A 17,469-nucleotide genomic window follows, 5' to 3' on the forward strand; every position below is an offset into this window, starting at 1 on the left:
CGATTGGAAGTCAACCTTAATTCTCCCATCACCATCAAGGGACTCATGTTGGGAGGTTGTTCCAAAGCCAGGACACATTAGCCCTGCAAATGGAAAGTGACATACACAAGCAGGTTTAATGCAGTCAGGGTTCAAAACCCATCTCTGGCTTGTAACTCAGATCAGTGTTGTAAAGTGGTGCAGGTAGTGCCAATCAGCATGGGATCAATGCTCTACTGGTTCAATTGACTGCAATAATGCAAATAGAAGACACTAATTATGATCATGCCAGCGTGAACGCCAGAACGACTGGCCTGCTAATGGAAAAATCAAAACACATTAGGACTGCCAAATGATTTGATTTCTACTTCAGCCACTCCAAAGCAAATGGACATTGCTTGCCAGACACAGGACAGTATCTGGCAGTAACACCTACAAGGTGGTTCATATAAATTTTCTTTGTCCTAGTGTTAATCGTCTGTAGGGTCTGTTTTTGTGCAATGCTTTCTCCATTTGGCACATTCAAGGGCGTCCTCCGGGGCAGCAATAACAATGTTCATGTCTTCCTTCAGTTGGTCGAGCCACCGCATTATTGGTCGTCCTCATAGGCAGTATCCTTGGGGACTTGGATACTGCCTATGGCTCAAGACCATTCTGGCCATCTTCATTGTGTGGCATTTTTTATTTATTTTGTGAAACCCAAAAGAAGATATATTTTTTTAAAAGGTCTCAAGCTGAAATCGCATACTGTATAGTAATACTACATTTGGTTTGAAACGTACTTTGTGGCCGTTAAAAAAGTACACTCTTTATAGTATAAATGTGTGTAATATGAAGGAAATTTGGACGTATTACTGTATATGCACCATGTTATCACTGTCATGTGACACACTGTGTCAGTTGTGTCACTTCACCGCCATTCACAACTCCTCTCCCGTGGCCTCATGGGATAGTAAAGTGTCCATCAAATGTGCAATTCAGAATCTCAGCAGAAGTAGTAGGTCATCCGGGTTGTTTCTGAATATTGTTTTTCGAATAGGGTTTTCAAAAATACCAGGTCGGTACTGAAATTTAAAAAATGGGATAATACAAGAATTCCCCCCTAGCATTTTCCCCCTAGGATTCTTATGGTGAGTGTCCACTATAGCATCAAAACTCCGCTCAGTAACGCTGGCAATGCTATAATATCTCTGCTTTGGGGTGTATCTGTAGAGAATGTGTTTAATCTATGTTTTTTCAAAGCACGGACAATATAATCATAAGAGATGCATGCGATTACATTAGGAAACAGGCAAGCTGTGTTTCCAAATGCCACAAGTAAAGACATCCTGTCAATTTTAAAAACTTTTATAAACCCAGCCAGTATAATCACAATGAAAGCATCAAAACTGCATTTAACATAATATATAACAACTGCAAAACGTCCAATGTTTAAACTATATGATTTACGCACTAATATGAATAAGCACTACATGAATATTTTAAATGCTCAAGACAGACACCACCTAAAACCTCACAGAGATTGGCTGCTGGAGACGTTTTCCGCATGCTATTTGCTTGAAGTCGAGAACCGCCCCAACCTTTTTGATGCTCTAGGCCGCTCTCAATGCTTTCTCTGGTCCCATAATGCACCGTGCGAGCGTGAAGCTTGACTTCCAGAGGAATGAATTGAAAACGCTCACGCTGCGCCAGTGCCGTTAAATACCTCTGATTAGCCAGTGTTCACGCGCTGAACATAATGTCTGTGATTGGCTACAATGATCAATGCTTCAAAAACACGTTGTAAATAGACACTCGGCACCGAGCGCTTACACAGATACACACAGGAGCGTTTGAAAGCAGGCATCTATCAGCGGATATATTAGGGATCTTCTGATAGACACCTGCTATCAAGTTCTCAGTAGAGAGCGTCATTGATGTCTATTTAAAACATGTTTTTGAAGCGTTGACCATTGTAGCCAATCACAGACATATATGTTGAGCGCGTGAACACAATGGCCAATCAGAGGTGTTTAATAATGTGCTCAACATTGCTAATATCATCACATTTTTACATTACTTTTAACATCCCTATTTTCGAATACTATATATTCGGACATAGTATATAGTACATTTTATATAGTACTATATATTTTGGAGACAACGTCATTGTTTTTTGTCCATACAATGAAAGTGAATGTGGTCCGATGTTGTTCTGGACACTATTCACTTTCATTGCATGAAAAAAAAAGTTGAACTACTCTTCAAAATGTCTTCTTTTGTGATACACAGAGTAAAGCCGTCATTCAGGTTTGGAATGACAAGGGTGAGGATTTTCTTTTTCGGGTGCTTTCCATAGTTATATCAAGGGAACAAGTGAAACACAATTAGTTTTTCATGTTTGTTTAAACTTATCTACTGGTCTTCAAAATGACTCCATCATGTTCCATTTTGTTTAATATTTTCTCAGCAAACCCAAGACCTTATGTGTCACTCACTCTTAGCTTCCCATCTCCCATGTTACTCACAATAATGGGATGTTTTTGCATTCATTTGACCATGCCTATTTGCTGGAGAGGAAGTTATAAACAAGACATACGTGACCAGACTGCAAATGACAAATATAGTGCACTGTTACTATTTGTTATGCTTTCAATAATAAAAGTGCAGGTTGAATTTTTAGGGACAGCTCTCTTGGGTTGACAGGTATTAAGAATTAAATGATATAATTTTTCTTCCACTGAAGAGAGAGTGGCAAAATTAATCTCAAGGCACAAGAAGTTTATATTCTTGATTGCACTCCTCAACCTCATTGACTTCTACTCAGGATAAACTTTACTATTTTCAAAAGGCTAAATTATAATGTTCTGCAAACTTTTAAATACACTGCATTGCAGGTCTTAAAAGTGATGGCCAGTCTGTTTGTTTGCCCTCTCTGGAGTAGCTGTGTTTGTAGTGTTTATGAAAAAGCTTTTAATAAATCATGACTCTTCCAACAATCAACAAATTGCAATGTGTTTAAAAATACCCCTTGTGGCCCTAATACCCATCAGATTAGCAGTACTAATGGGAATTGTTTCATCCACACAAATGGCTCATTTGTTTTATGTGATTTTTGTTTTCGTGGTAGTTGATGCTAACCAGAGGTAGAGCATGTGGTTCTCAATTATACGGTTGGCTGATGTTCAGATGTTGATTGTCCTTAATCACAGCTATGGCTCTAACTATTTGCTTTTAATCGCCCCAACTGCCACCCCAACCCTACAAAATGGATCACTTGATTTACTGACAATCCCACAATGCATGAATAAATTAGGAGCCTTTCCTCCGGTTTCACAGACAAGGCTTAAGATAGTCCCAGACTAAAATGCATGTTTGAGTTGTTTTAACTGAAAGTAACTTGCCCTGACAGATCTTAAAATACTTCCTGGCTTAGGCTAAGCCCTGTCAGTGAAACCAGGCCTTTATGTTTAATACAAAGTTAAATCATCATAAAATATTTAAAAGCATATTGTTTGCTTGAAATATTTTACATGACAATTCAAAAGTTAGAGGTCATTAAGATTTTTTTTTTTTTTTTAATTTAAGAAATGACCAAAGCTGGCTGCAATTATTTGATCTAAAAACACAGTAAAGACAGTCATATTTTAAAGTTTGAAGTTTGAATTTTCAGCATCATTACTCCAGTCAACAGTGTCACATGATCCTTCAGAAATCATTCTAATATGCTGATTTGATGCTCAAGAAACATTTCTTATTATTATTATCAATGTTGAAAACAGTTGTGCTGCTTCATATTTCTGTGGAACATTTAGTGTTTTTTGTTTTTTTTTTTCTTCAGGATTCTTTGATTAACAGAAAGTTGGAAAGAACAGCATTTATTTTAATTATTTTAAAATATTATAAATGTCTTTACTGTAATTTTTGATAATTTCATCCTTGCCATATAAAAGAATCAATTTAAATAAATAAATAAAATAAAAAAATAACTTTTTATGGCTTCAATTTAAAGGTGCTGTAGAACATCTTTTCAAAAGATGTTATATAAGTCTAAGGTGTACCCTGAATGTGTCTGTGAAGTTTCAGCTAAAAATACCCCATAGATTTTTTTTAATTAATTTTTTTAACTGCCTATTTTGGGGCATCATTAACTATGCACCGATTCAGGCTGCAGCCCCTTTAAATCTCTCGCTCGCTGCCATCCCGAGCTCTCGACTATAAGTGCAGTTATACAGTGCATAAACAAAGTTCACACAGCTAATATAACCCTCAAATGGATCTTTACAAGAACGTTTGTCATGCATGCTGCATGCACGCATCGATTCCTGTGAGTATAGAATTTATTTGGATGTTTACATTTGATTCTGAATGAGTTTGAGGCTATATGCTCTGTGGCTAACGGGCTAATGCTACACTGTTGGAGAGATTTACAAAGAATTAAGTTGTGTTTATAAATTATACAGACTGCAAGTGTTTAAAAAATGAAAATAGCAACGGCTCTTGTCTCCGTGAATACAGTAAGAAACAATGTTAACTTTGAGAAAGACAATTCTTTCAGAAAGACAATTCACAAATATCTCTAAAAATATAATGTAATCATGGATCATGTCAATTATTGCTCTATCTGCCATTTTTCGCTATTGTCCTCGCTTGCTTACCTAGTCTGATGATTCAGCTGTGCACAGATCCAGATGTTAATACTGGCTGCCCTTGTCTAATGCCTTGAACATGGGCTGGCATATGCAAATATTGGGGTCATACATATTAATGATCCCGACTGTTACGTAACAGTCGGTGTTATGTTGAGATTCGTTTGTTTTCCGGAGGTCTTTTAAACAAATGAGAAGAATTATTTAAGAAGGAGGAAACAATGGAGTTTGAGACTCACTGTATGTAATTTCCATGTACTGAACTCTTGTTATTTAACTATGCCGAGATAAATTAAATTTTTGCTTCTAGGGCACCTTTAATAAAAACAGTGTTGTTGTTTTTGTTTTTGTTTTGTTTTTTGTTTTTTTTAACCTGTGAGGTGGTTTTGAAAAGTTACAATAAGTTTCCATAGTACATGAAGCTCTTCTATCTCAAAAGAACATGAAAAATATGACTCTTCATGGTTCTGTAATCTGGTATGTTCATAGTATGTTCCTTTCTGAGCATGATTTTGATAAAACCAAATAAAACTTAAAGTGAGATTGGAACTTAGCTGTTAGCACTACAGACTCCATGGAAACTGGGTTCAATTTCCTTGACTGAATAAGTTACTTAACTCTGCTGGACTCCTGACGTTCATAGCTTTGAAACACCTACAAACAAAAATGTGCTTCACCCACACACCATTTGGTCTCAGAAAAACAAGAAACACACATATCGGCATTAAAGTGTGATGTTCATTGGTCCACGTTATTTATGTTTTCACGATTTCTTCAGTGACACGCACCAACACAAATGACTCAAACATTTTGAATGCTCGCTCAAATGCATTTTATATGTATTTTAACCAAAAGAAGAGAGACTTTTTATACACACTAAAACCCTGTTTTGGGTTAGGTGTCTAGGGTGGCACTGTCCCTTTTCCAGCTGACAATTCACACACAGCGGCGGTAATCCAGGACACCTGTCGTAATGCTAAACATTTTGACTGATTAAACAATGAGTGCAGATTATCTGTCCCTTCCAGTGAACACAATGGACCCAGAGAGGATTACTACTAACTACATGCAGACACTTCAAAGTCAAACTGTTTTAAAAACCCATCTAAATGTTTATAGTTAAATGAATGCTATTAATGCATGATGCAGAAAATGCTTGTAATAGTCATAGAGGGATATAAATTACAAGTATTATATAAGCAAAACAGTGCTAATTATCAGACCTTTTACTCTAGTGAATATAGGTTTATTTATCATTTACTATCTCCATTATTGCCCAGGGGAAAAGGTACTAGCTACTAAAGACATGTCAACCCTATGACCTTTTTAAGTGGGGCATATCGTCACACTAAGTACGTTGCTGCAATAGAAACCTGCTGTTAAGAGGACTAGAGAAATGTTAAACAAAATGAAACAGTAATGGAAAACACTGATTAAACAGCAAAAATGTACAGGATATCCATAATTTTGGCAAACTGAAATTAGAAAAGGTAAAAAAGGTGTAGAGTAAAACACATATTAAAATGCATGTGACATACTTGACATTTGAGTGGGTGTCGCCATTTGTAAATTGAATGTGTCTGGCTTCCAGTGTCATCTGCTTCCAGTTATTTTTAGCTGTTCAAAACAGCTCATTATGCAGCTTGATATTGCTGGTATTTTTATCATATTGTTTTAATGTATTTTCATAATTATAAACACACTGGTTATTAGCGCAAACAGTTTTACATTTTATTGCACTTTGTTATTTTTATACTGCAGTTACAGCGGCAAATAAATCATAAGTTTTGAACATTCACAGAAAAGAGTTTCCAAGAGTTTTCCAAGCAAAATAAGGAGGAAATACTGACCCAGTTACCTGAATGTATGCTAGAGTAATTATTCCCTAGAGCAGGGGAAAAAAAGCATGACAATATTGAAATCTTATTTTGGAGAAAATATTCTAATTTAAATGCACTAACATTCAAATCCACTGCTAAAGAAAACAAGCATTTGTGTATTTGGACGTTTTGAGGAGACACTTCCTCCCTTACCTCCGGAGAAAATAGCCTCCCTTCCTTTACAAGTTTGTGTGTTGTTGTAGGTGAGGAATGGCCTATCACATGGATGTTAATATTTTAGATATTTCTAGTGTCTAGTAAGTAAGCAGTCATTTAGCCAATACTTTTATCTAATACGACTTACAGTACAGCATGTATAGTCCCCCTGGGGTAACCTGGGGTTAAGCGCCTCACTCAAAGGAACAACTGTGATCGCTCACGGCTTTCATCTTGCGGGGTTCAAACCAGCAGCCTTCTGGTTACCAGCCCTGAGCATTAGGCACCACACTACCCGCCTTATAGTACCTTGTAGAGAGATTTCTCATGAAATGTGTAAAAAAGGCAATCCCAGACTTGTTTGCGGTGAGCTCTGTGAAAAGAAATACTGAAAAATATTAATAAAATAGTTTACATTTAATTAATTTACTCAGCATACACTACTGTTCAAATGTTTGGGATCGGTACAATTATTTAAATATTTTGAAAGATCTATCTTATATGCTCACCAAGGCTGCATTTCTTTGACCAAAAATACAGTAAAACTGTAACATTCTGTAATATTATAAACATTTAAAATAACCATTTTTTTTTTTTTATTTAAAGCTGCAGTGTGTGAGTTTTGCCTCTTTGTCGCCATCTCTGTTCGAAAGCTGAAATTGCAGTTATTTGTGGAATTATCATCTTTATGTGGGTTGTGCATCGGCACGGCTCTTCAGCACGGATCTAATGTTTTGAGGAGAATGTGTGGCTGTCAGTCACCACACCGGTGGATACTGTACTTCGGAATCATAGACATGTGTCTTGGAAGTATGACCAAAATAATTTTCACCAGAAAATGTCATCTGAACAAGTAAGTAACAAATCTGCCACTTTTGTTCTGACCAACTGAGAAAAAAAAGCATTACATTAAATCGCCAGTGATGATCAAATCTAATGATCGCTTAGCTCAGTGGTTCCCAAACTGGGGTACGCGTACCCCTGGGGGTACGTGAGGTGACAAAAGGGGGTACGCGAACAAAATGCTGAGTAGTTCATTTAATTCTACCTTAAAATAATATTTAAACCGAGCATGTTTTTCTGACTGCCAAAATGTCGTAAATTCAGAACATTTAATCGAATTACCTCATCATTTACAGTCAAAAATTACTGTATCCACACAAGCAGCATGCATATGAATGATAGATTGCGTGCCGAATCTGCTGCCTTAAATGACGCTAAATTACTGCCGTTCTCGACAATGCACCTTTGTAAAAGTGGGGATTTAGCACTTACTCGCATGAACAACAAATATAGACACAGATAATGGATTAATTTCGATTTAAGACTCTTAAAACTTTCTCCGATACAAAAACATACCTTGTGTGAGTGACATTATACAACAGGTCAAAAAACAAAACGTACATTTTAAAAACAGTACTGTTAGTATTTACTCTATTTTGCAATGAAATAATAGTTCTAACGAAAACCACAACAGAACTACAACACACGTCTGTGTTTCGCAAACAATTCTGCAGCTTTGAACGAATCATAAGAGTCAGTGATTCAATGATTCATTCACAGCCACTTGCTTCGTTACTGAATGAATGACTCAATGACTCACTCATAAAAACAGTGACTTGCTGCCACCTACTGGCGGTTTTAGTTTAATATTTAAAAGTTTTACTTAGTTTAACCATCATTGCATTTTTCTCTATTGAACATTTTTTATTTTAAACTTTATTTATTTTATAAAGTAAAGGTAAAAAAAACTGCACTGGAAAATCAGTTTAGGGGGCAAATATTGTCCCTTAATGGTAAAGGTGTGACTGCAGTCGAAGTGGAAGATAGGGGGTACGCGAAAGGATGTTAATCCCTTCGGGGGAACTCCAAGCTAAAAAGTTTGGGAACCACTGGCTTAGCTTATATCACATCAAACCGTGCAATTATTATTATTGTTCTCAAATTGTTAATATTAACAACATCAGCATTGCATGACTATGTGTATTTAGTGTATATTAGCATTACCTGTAGATTTCAATTTCTGTACAGTCTAATCTCTAACGTTAATTTGTCATACCATACAATCCACTATCAAAATGATGATGTTTAATTATTGCAGCTGCTGTGAGCAAACGCTATAAATTATCTGCCATCTGCAGCATCATCACATAATATAGCCTACTAGCTGAGACTCATTCTTTACGTAAACAGACGTGACGTAATGATGCAAAGATGAACGGCTGCATGCTCGAATTTCCAGCAGAAACCCACCAGTTTTATTAGAAAATATTATTACAAGCTTACCGTTGTGAATCGGGCTAAGGTAAGGAGATAATTTTGAACACTGGCTGGTTATGTACTTGCTCAAAAATTGATTTTGGATCATTTTTAAGTTACGGACAGCAGCTTTTAAAATGTAATTTATTGCAGTGATGGAAAAGCTGGAATTTTCACCAGCCATTACCCAAGTTTTCACTGTCACATGATCCTTCACGTCCCACTCATTTCCTATTAATACTACTTTCATTTCTTAGGGCGTTTTCAGACCTGTAGATCATTTGCTTTGCTCCAAAATGAGGATCAAAGTTGTTGCGATTACTTCTGGTTTATTGTGGCTTTCTATATAGCTGTTGTTATATTACTTTATCATTTTGAACAGGAATCAAGGCTTTGTTGAGACAACATTCTTACCCTATATCTATTTTAGAGATGAGCAATTAGGCAGCATTTTAATATGAATCTTCATCTTTGCTCCAGGTTAACCCACGATTCATTTTGAGAGGCATTAGCAAAACAAACATTGCAGCTTTTCACGCAGCGTACGTAATTACCCATCCTGCATTGTAATACAGCCTGGGGTGCATTTCCCATAAAACGATGTAACTGTTGCTGATTAACTACCATAGTACGATGCACCACTGGAGAAGCTAACCAACTAGGCACAACTGTTTCCAGAAATCGTAGTAGCATGGTTGCACCTCTGTTTTTTAAACCACCTTGGTTCAACAATATAGGACTGTCATTAATGATGTTATGCGCAGGTGGAGGAGTAATGCTAATTAATGTATTCAAGATCTGATTTGAGATTTGAGATGCTGCTGTAGTGAACATGCACCTAATGATTACTTCAGTGTTTTGGTTTCATATAATTTTGCTTTATTTGATGTTTGATTCATTGTGGGTTCCCTCATATGTCACACTCCGGAGTCCCCTTGCGCACATACGCACTCTTCAAAAACGGCGCTGATTGTTGACACGCTAAAATATATAGATTAAAACGTATACATATTTAAATAGAATCAAAGATATAGAATGTACTGAATGTTAGCTTGCTTATTGTGCCCAAGAGCATGATCTATTTAAATACACATGGCATTTAACAAGAAACTATACTTCTAACCACAGCTTGAGAGCTGTAGGTCTAACCATATAAGTTTGCAAAGCTGTTTACGAATGTTTGTTGGAACCATGCTTTCGGGAAATGCCAAATCATTGAACTATGTTGGTAAAAACAGAATTTGCGACCATGGTTGTGTTGTATAATGTGAAGGAGAAGTGAAACTGGACTGCCAAAACACAGAAGCGTGTGCATTTAGATCCAACTTTTTCGCATCCAATCTGACCCACTTCCAAATGTGGTTTTAAATCAGATATATATCCGATGGACATCCGACCTACGCCTAAACACATCTGATTCCCCTTTAAATTCTAAGCCACCACAAAGCGAGGGTGACAGGTTTGCCAACAAGCTTTAGCTTTTTAAAGTTGTATTATGAAGCAGACGTGCCTATATGCACTCGCTCACAGCTTTTTTATTGAGGTGGGAACTTTATATAAAGGAAAGAAATTGCATGTGCACAGAAACATTCAGGAGCAGGTTTTCAACCTCTGCCCCATGAGTTTTATAAATGAAACAGCTTTACTACTGAAAGCTACATTATACTTCTCAGCAATGAGGTGATAATTAATTCTATTTTTCGGTCTATATCCGTCTGGTCACATTTTGCGCTGCTAAACATCCATGACAGCTTTTATCTTGTCCATGCTGGCAAATAATCATGGCCACCTGACATGAATTATATAAATAATTTTAATAAATAAGCGATCACGACAGTCATTTTGGGCGGGAATTATTGTAAACACACAGATATAGAGGATACCAGTCATGTCGAAAGTGAATGTAAACAGACAGGCCAAAAAATCTGATATGGTCAAAAAAATCAGATCTGTGCATGAAGACTTGCAGTGTAAATGCAGCCTGTGTGTGTGCTGAAGGACCAAAGAACTGTGGTTCTACTCCTAGAGAAAGGACATCAGCCATCTTGTTTGAGTTTACTAGTGTTCAGGACATTAAAATGCATACAGATTGCACCTGAGAGGCCTTGAGAAGGATCTTGGAAATCTTGGGAAAGTTATAACTTGTACCACTCAAGAAGATGACCTAATGTCTGTTGTAAACAAGAGTATAAAAGACTGATGAGTTGCCTCTTCGGATATGTCAGTAACCCCAACACCTAGAAGCCCAGAGCTAAGGACAAGAAACTCGAAGCTGAAGACAAGAAGCCTAGAGCTGATTACACGTGATTATTGTATTTTATACTTTAATTTTGATGTTTTATTTGCAAAACTGACTAGTGTTTAAAAGGGACCTATTATGCCCCTTTTCACAAGATATAGTCTCTGGTGTCCCCAGAATGTGTCTGTGAAGTTTCAGCTAAAAATACCCCACAGATCATTTATTATAGCTTGACAAATTTGCCCCTATTTGGGTGTGAGTAAAAACATGCCGTTTTTCTTTATGTCCCTTTAAATGCAAATGAGCTGCTGCTCCCGGACCACTTTCCAGAAGAGGGTGGAACTTTAACAGCTCACGCTTCAGTTGCTCAACAACAACAAAGCTGGAGAATCTCACGCAGCCAAAATGCCAATTATCAGTAATGGTATTCAGTTGGACACTGATGGAGAGACTCAGGAAGGAGTTCAAACTTTTAGAATGCAACTGGACGTTTCTGAATAGTTAGTGGATAAATGTATGTAGTTGCTGTGGAGCTGATTCAACTCATCAACTAGCATGTGCAGTCATGTTAATCTTTTTGTACAAAACCCGTATGGACACCCACTATACATAGCGTATCTGTTTGCCAAACAGAGCCATTAACACCAGGCTAATGTTTATGATTGCTATCAAATGCTATGAATGGTCTAATATTTTTTTAGCAATCAAGCTTGCCAGGGTCAACTTGCAGGCTATCCAATCTAACAAGACTCTAAATAGTGTTCAGTGCTCATCTGTGCAGCCAATGACAGAACAGTTAACATGCTTTGATCAAAATTTTGCCATGGCCATAGAACTGGTACACCGTTTTCGCTTGCGAAAACAAAATGACGGTGCTGTGGGTGGAAACGTGCAGGTTAAGGGGCAGTAATATTTTAATAAGATCCCCTTCCTACGTCACAAGGGGAGGGAAACCTGAGCGACTTGTTTTTCCACATGCTTGCAGAGAAAGGCTTCCCAAAACAAAGTTACTGGGTTGTCCTTTTTCATGTTTTCTGAGTTGGTAGATGCACTGGGGACCTGATTATAGCACTTAAACATGGAAAAAGTCAGATTTTCATGATATGTCCCCTTTAAAGGCTATGAGCAAAAACATACTGTACCAAGGTGTACAAGTCTTCTGACCAAATTGTAAGTAATTTAAAATGCTCATAATATAGATCAGACTCGACTTACGTGACCTAACCTGAAAATAATAAGAAAATAAGTTTAAAGGTGTTAACTTCAAAGTACACACTGCAAAACACTTGGCTAACAATGTTTTCAGGAAACACACTCCGGTTTATTAATACCTAAGTATTATCGCAATTGAAAACAGTTGCCCTGAGTCATTGATGATAAGAAACTTCAAAAGAACATCATTTATTTCAAACAGAATTTGTTTTTTAACATTATAAATGTCTTTACTGTCATTTTTGATCAATTTCATGCATCCTTACTGAATACAAGTATTAATTTCTTTTAAAAAAAGACCCCAAACTTCTGAATGTAGATATAAATATATGTAGATATAGACAGATATGTGTGTGTTGTATAACTACATTAATTCTGCAAGGGGTTCAAGTAACAGTTTCATTATCTTGCTGTAATGATTTAAAGGGCTACAATAGCAAAACGCTCATGCTTATTTTTTATAATCACAACAAGGTTTTCAGCTGAAATCTTGTTATCCTTTATAATTATCTTCACGCTGCTGCTCTGCCTGACACTCTCTTCCTCTTCCATTTCATCAACTTACATTTCAGCCTGGCCTTTCTGCCCGAAAAGCTTATGAGGCATGTCTGCTAGCAAAAGCCAGTGGGTAGGTCTGTGTCTATTGATTAAAGCTGGCACAGTCTGGGCTCCAGTACCAGGTGAGGGCCGCCTAATGTAGTCTTTTAGTCTGCGGTAGTGTCAGAAATAACAGGGAGGCTGATTGTGTTAGATGGACACTTCCTCCCATCTCTACATTAGCTCTCGCTCTCCGTCTGTAGATGCTGTTATGCTGCGGCCCATAAATCTCTGAAACTTTTGTATCAGCACTACATTGATCTAGCCACTGTAAATGTTTTGGAGTTGGTGCTTGGAACTAATGCGAGCATGACAGTCTCCGTGGTGCTACTTCCTTTTCTCACAGCTCCGTCTGATTTGTTGTCACTGCTGACTAACATTTCTGTGTGCTGGAAGTGATACAGGGTTACATAATCCAGTGTCAGTCGATGCCATTTACAATAAAATAAGAAAGACATGCTCTGAATAAAGTGTTGTCCATTAACAAGTCTTTCAAGCTCACTAATGGATATGGTTTGTTCAATGCAAGATGTATCAGAGCATCTCTAATCCATGGATGTGGTAATGGAAATCACTCACAATGGAGTACATGTATGAGTTTAATGGACTCGGCCAGTTCTGCGAGGAGACTCTGGTGTTGTAACTGACACCCTACATCCACCCATCCCACAAAGCTCTCTGTCTTAATTACTTTATGAACAAATGTAAAGTCACTCGCTGCAAACATTGTTCAATTAGGCAATGAGATACAATGGAGGAAAGGTAGATGTAGGATTACTGTAATTCTTTCTTGGCTATATTTGTAATGCTGTTAATTATCCAAAGAAGATCCTTGTGTACATTTAATACCTTTAGCCCAAAGCAACATGGTGTCTACAGATCTTTGAAGCTTGTCTGCTTATATAAACATTTACTGGCCAATAAGACTTTGTTTAATTTGAAAAGTTAATTTCAAGCCTTCAATCTAACAAAATTATTTTGCAAAGCAAACCGTGAAATGTGAGTGATTAACTTTACATTTGTCAATATGCTCATTTGTTCATAGCAACTTAATATTATTGAAATACTGCACAGAAAATTAAAATAACATTGCAAAATCACTAAATATCATTTACTGTAGACTTGTTTTATGGCAACTAGGTCTGTGGAAAAGTTCTAAAACAAAACAATTAACAATAAGGTCTCATTTGGTAACATTAGTTACTGCATTTACTAACATGAACTAACAATGAGCAATATATTTTTACAATATTTATTAACCTTTTTTTAAGGTTAGTTAATAAAAATGTTTATATTCATGTTAGTTCACAGTGCATTAACTGTATTTGTACTAAATGTATTTGTAAATGTTGAGTTTAACATTAGCTAAGATTATTAAATGCTGTAGAAGTATTGTTCATTGTTAGTTCATGTTTAGTAATGTAGTTAACTAATGTTAACAAATGAAAACTTACTGTAAAGTGTTACCGTAAACATTGGTTGTAAATCACAGGATTAATCTAAATCATATTTGCAGGTCTGTATAGCATTAAAATAAAAATAAAAAATCTAGAATTCAGTGTTTCCCAGTTGTAAATACAACTTTGCTTTATCGTTCATGCACTATATTTCTGACTCCACCTGAAGAATGTATTATTGAATGATAATTACACTTACCAGTCTGAAAAAAAAGTATTAATGGTGTCAAGGTTATTAGCTGTGGGGGTCCTTCAAAGATGTCTCATTTAACAGACAAAGAAATATGCTTAGAGGCTTCCTGAAAAACAAACAATCACATGCACATGCAATTTCTGAACTTCACACAAGGATACTTTTCCACCCCCAAGCCATTGTTTCATAAGGTGTTTTTTTCACTGCAACCTCATCAGACAGACTCATTATGCATCCAACATTTCCTCTTTTAGTCTCTTTACAATAAACAGGGAATTTAGTCACCCCTTTCTTTACTGAAACACGTTTTGTTAGAAGTCTGGGATTATCTGTGGCAATGCCTCTCCGCAGGAAAAATGAATTCAAGATCACAGCTCCCATGAGCCCAACAGCAGAGACAGAAAGATATTCTTACCCATGGGACTTTGGATTTTAGCAAGCAGAAAAAAGAGTGTTTACTAACTTTTTACAGAAGAGAACAGAAGCTAAGGATTATCTTCAAACCCTCAATGAATAGGCATTACCTGGTGGTCTGGACACGTTTGCCTCTCTCACAACTGTCAGCATATTTCAGAACCATTTTCAAAAGCATAAAAGAGAGATTATCTCAAGAATAGGGACAATGGGAATCAAGCAGTTTACCAATCCTCCTGAAGCACACTCCCTCTGAGACAACCATCCATAGATGACAAAGTTCCCCAAAGAGATAAAACAGCCCTTCAATCTAAACTTGGTGGTAAATATTTAAAAGAATAAGGGGATCAGATCTGGTTTTCAGGTTGAATAAGAACATTTAAAAGACAACAAGAGTTCATCACATGCTTTAGATACAAAACTAATGCATGACTTCTTGTTTTCATATTCGGAACGGAGGGATGGATACTAGATAGATAAAATGACAGATGGATGGATGGATGGATACTATAGATAAAAGGACAGAGGTAGATAGGTAGAGAGACAGATGGATGGATGGATGGATGGATAGATGGATGGACAAAAGGATAGATAGATAGATAGATAGATAGATAGATAGATAGATAGATAGATAGATAGATAGATAGATAGATAGATAGATAGATAGATAGATAGATAGATAGATAGATAGATAGATAGATAGATAGATAGATAGATAGATAGATAGATAGATAGATAGATAGATAGATAGATAGATAGATAGATAGATAGATAGATAGAGTGTACCACATGTGTCCTGAAAAGTGAAGCCAAAGCGTCTTGATTGCCCCCAGGTGGCTGGATGCAGAATAGCCCCCAGTCCCCAACTTAATTTTAATATAAGGGACATGAGACAAACGCAACAGTCAAATTACATGTCAAAACATTTTTTTTTTTTTTTCAAAAGATGGTTTCCGTCATTTTTATAGGCAGTTTTTATCTCGCTGACGTTAGTTAAAGTGCTCATTCGTTTGTTTTTACTTACTCGGCTTTGACATCGTTATTGATAACTTTTCTTAGTGAAGTAGACAATGAAGCACAAACAGACTTTTTTTCTGGATCTTCGGGTGGAGATTGGAGCTTTAACTTTAATTTCTACATTTCCAGAACTGTTTATGAGTTGTTCTGCCTTATTAACCGATTCTGTTGGAGTGTGGGCAGAACCTTGATATCACGTCTGATATCACAGACTCGAGACTCAAGATATCAGCACCATATTGGCACACTGGCGGCTTCACTTATTACAATGTAGATGGACCAGTGTGTCGTCCACCTTTTTTTTTTTTTACAGGATATGAGACGGACAGACAGACTAACTGACATGGATGGATGGATACTTGATAAAAAGATAGACAGACAGACAGAAAGACAGACAGACAGACAGATAGATAGATAGATAGATAGATAGATAGATAGATAGATAGATAGATAGATAGATAGATAGATAGATAGATAGATAGATAGATAGATAGATAGATAGATAGATAGATAGATAGAGTTTATGGTGCTTCATTGTTTATTTGTGGCGCTGTAAGTGTCTGCTGTTTTTCTCTCAAAGTGTGAACTGGCCTAACACTTCAGGTATGAAAATAGATCATGTTTCACCCACTGCGCAACTAAAACACTCCCTGTACAGAATCTGGCTCTGTATGGAATTCAAAACACGACCATCACATGGAATATAGATGACTACTGGGATTTGATTCTGCCACTCTCAGACAGAAAAAAGCCTGAAGATAATGGAAGAGGAACCAAAATGCACGATATCAATGAAAGTAAATTGTTTCGGATACAAACCTTGGCACAGTCACACAGACCTGTTCATCATATCCAGACCGTTAGGCTCATTTAACAGGCTGCTTCTACTCTCTCTAAATGATCCTTATGTCAGCAAGTGGAAGAGTATCTGCCATTTCTCAATAAAATTCCTGCATCAGAGAGTTGCCTATTCATTTGTCAACCTACGGAGAAATTCTATTTGCTATAGTTCAACTTGTCATTTTGACATTAGATAATGCATTGTAGTATTGTTTACAGTAATTATGTTTTACCTCATTTGTTCTGCAAAAAACACCCAGTCTTAAGGTGAGCAATTTATCCTTGTACTTGGCCTGTCTGCATTACATATAGACTAATATGCAGGTTAATATCTGCGTAAAGTTTTTTTGGTTGTTTGTTTGTTTTTTACTAGCATAATCTATCATAAACCTTATTTGCATAGAAAGGTGTGTTTGAATTTAAAAGAATGACAATAACTTAATTTAAATACTGAATATATTATATATGCTGGACTGCAGGTATTGCATTAAAATAAGAAAAATAGGTAAAACAGCAACAACAATAAAATTAAATTCACTCACATTGTTCCTACAGCCATTACAAACAATTTGTTTGATTTCCAATATGTGGAAATTGT

Source organism: Chanodichthys erythropterus, chromosome 19, assembly GCF_024489055.1.
Source record: "Chanodichthys erythropterus isolate Z2021 chromosome 19, ASM2448905v1, whole genome shotgun sequence".
Lineage (NCBI taxonomy): Eukaryota > Metazoa > Chordata > Actinopteri > Cypriniformes > Xenocyprididae > Chanodichthys > Chanodichthys erythropterus.